This window comes from Harpia harpyja, chromosome Z, assembly GCF_026419915.1.
Source record: "Harpia harpyja isolate bHarHar1 chromosome Z, bHarHar1 primary haplotype, whole genome shotgun sequence".
Taxonomy (NCBI): Eukaryota; Metazoa; Chordata; class Aves; order Accipitriformes; family Accipitridae; genus Harpia; species Harpia harpyja.
Window position 1 is genome coordinate 53,914,831 of NC_068969.1, and position 3,128 is coordinate 53,917,958.

The window sequence follows — 3,128 nt, forward strand, 5'->3', positions numbered from 1 at the left end:
AGTTAGATTTCAAAAATTAAATGAAGATTAAATGTCAGCCAAACCAACAATCCAGAAGCTCAGTGACCCAATTATGAAAATAAAGAACTGGCAATCTCCAGAATGGACGTCATACACACGACCTGAATCCCCTTGACAGATGAGAGTTATATTTTGCCTTTTATTGGACCATCTGTCATTAACTCATCTCTAACCTCTAACTGCTGTTTCTCATGCTTACTTTGCTCTGCAGTGATCTGTTCAGACAGTGAAGTGGGTAAGCATTGGAGAAAGTCTTCATCCTATGTCTCCCAGAAGCTAAGGGCGAAATTTCTATGAAACAGATTTCGAGTCTTGCAGGTAAATATCTAGATGGGTAATCCCTGTAGAAAGGAAGTTTTTGCTTCTGAGGAGAAACCACAACAGCATGACAACAACAGGAAAACTGGACTTTTAGCAAAGAGGAAAAGAAGAGGTGAGAGATGAAGCCATCTTGCTTATTATTTTTCTTTGTGGTTTTGTTTTTCCACCTTCTCCTTCTCCTCCTCCTTCTCCTCCTCTTCTTCCTCCTGGCAAGCAATACTTTGTCAGGTGGGATATTCCAGGGCCTCTACAATTAGAGTAGGCACCTAAATCCTTTAGACCACTTTTCAGTAAGATGAAGATAAAATGTAAATAATATTATTTATTTGCAGCATCAAAAATAGAGAACAATTAAATATTTCTTTAAGGCTAAATGAAGTAATGAAACTACATTACACCACTAATACTCTTTTTAAATTAGAAAGATTTTTTGTCTCTTATCCAGATGATCTTTTACTTTCTCCTGGCCAGGTAGTAACCTGGGTTTCAGTCCTGTGTATATTTTGTATCACAGGTTACTACTGTTTGCGAGACCATAACTCAAACAACTCACCCATTAGCAATAGTGCCTGTCAGACAAGACCTTTGGGAGGATCTTCTCAGGTTAGTTCATTTTCCAACTTCTTTGCTTTCATAGCTAATCCCTCCCTTGCTGTCTTCAGGAGGTCTAGATGGATTTAATTTCTCACCCTAAATCATTATATTCCTTACCTACTTCCTTGTCATTAATTGAAACATGCTTTTTTGTGTTTGTTTTCTGGTTTTTTTTGTTGTTGTTTTTTGTTTGTTTTGGTTTTGCTTGGTTTGGTTTGGTTTGGTTTGGTTTAGCAGAGGTATCCTCTCTTGAACCTGACTTTTAGTTATTGTTTATTTAGTTATTTTGAACCAACAAGGGATAAAACTATCTTCTTTCTTGTCATTACTTTATTTGTCCTGTTTTAAGTGTCTTTTGAATGGACCTTATATGCTCTATCAGCCTCTACACTACCCCCCCCCCAAAAAAAAGTAAAAAAAAAATCAAGAAGCAACAAGAACAAAAAAAACCACCCTGCCCTGAAACAGACACATGCATAGCATAAATTTAATTTGTTCATTATAGGCCTATGGTTTAGCTCAGACACAATGGCCACTAACGACCACTGATGAGAAAATGGACATGGGATAGCTGATATCCAAACATATACACAACAGACTATAGATAAATTATCATCACCATTAACTGTATCGTTACTAATATTGCTACAGAAAAGTTGTTCTACAAGAAGTTGGACCATCAGTAAGATTTGACCAGCTTCTGTAAAGGTGAGTGCTATTTTTCCTGCTGTTTTAATAGATGAAGTAGTCTATCTAGGTGCTAATACCACTTCTTATTATTGTACAATATAATAAAATTTTTCCTCCTCTGAATGTGGTGTCTAGATGCTAGAAGATATTTTACCTGTCAAGGAAATGGCTAAATGGATGACAAAAAACATATACTTCTTTGCTTAGTAAATGACTAAGAGAGAGAAGGTAAATTAAAATGGTCCTTGATGGAATTTATTTAGTAGATTTATCCTTCAATTAAAACTAATGATCAGAAAAGTGATCCTTTTACCTATGGACAGCTTTCTCTGTTACAAAGCAAAAGTCATTATTCCATATTATTCTTATTACATCTATCCATCCTGCTTTAATGTAAAAGTCACACAGGCAAGACTGTCAAGTGCAGTTCAGATTTTTTTTTTATTGGTTTTGATAGCCTTTAAAAGACAGTTCTAATTTTGGACCTCAAAGCTAACAGTGACCTTTCATTGCAAGGATTTTTGAATGCAATGAGCACATTTATTAATATTAATCCCAGGTTAGCTCTTATGTGAATTCCTCCTACTGACATTTACAGCAACCCAACAACTATGACCTTATTTTAAGGTTTAAAACAACCCTCTCAGCTGCTTTATTAATGATAAGAATTAAAACAAAATGAAAATAAGAACTTTTTTTTAGTATTTATTTTATTTCTTAAAGATTCAGTGAGATACAAAATGAAAAGAGTTGTACTTTCTAAAACACAAATGCTGTGATGTTCTTTTATAAATGTCATCCTCAGCTACAGGGTCAAATAATGCAGAAAAATTGATTCATGAATATTTTCATGAATAGCATTGACAAGACCATCTGACTTGAGGTCACATTATTTACAGTTGATAAGTGACTTGGTTGGTCACTTGGAATTAGTCAACATGCTCACAATTCCGAAGTCTTCCACTTACTTTGCTACAATTATGACTTTCATGGGAATGCGTGTGTTCTTTGTTTATTCTTTTTTACTGCTCTTCTGCTGAAAATGGCTATGTGTGATCCATAATGAAGTAGGAATTTTAATTCATAGTCTTTCTGCTGAGAGCGCAAACTAGATAAAACATTGTTGTGGTTTAACCCTAGCCAGCAACCAAGCACCATGCAGCCGCTTCCTCACTCCTCCCCACTCCCAGTGGGATGGGGAGGAGAATCAGAAAAAAAAAAAAAGTAAAACTGGTGGGTTGAGATAAGAACAGTTTAATAACTAAACTAAGCTAAAATCTAATAATAATAATAATTACAATAATAATAATGATGATGATTAAAAGAAATATAACAAAAAGAGAGAGAAACAAAACCCAGGAAAAGACAAGTGATGCACAATGCAATTGCTCACCACCGGCTGATGGATGCCCAAGCAACGATCTGGCCCTCTTGGCCAAGTCTCTGCAGTCTATATACCGAGCATGACATCATATGGTATGGAACATCCCTCTGGGTACTTC

At 35.5% G+C, this 3,128-nt stretch overlaps 1 long non-coding RNA gene across 2 annotated transcripts; it reads left to right on the plus strand.

Moving 5' to 3' along the window:
• The first annotated feature begins 209 nt into the window (after positions 1-209).
• On the plus strand, positions 210-2,808 carry LOC128137659 (uncharacterized). Of its 2 annotated transcripts, none has more exons than XR_008233779.1 (3): positions 210-454; positions 857-945; positions 1,588-2,808. It is a non-coding gene; the product is annotated as an uncharacterized LOC128137659 (long non-coding RNA). The 2 variants fall into 2 exon arrangements; XR_008233778.1 differs by having other exon boundaries at positions 210-339.
• The last annotated feature ends 320 nt before the right edge of the window (positions 2,809-3,128 follow it).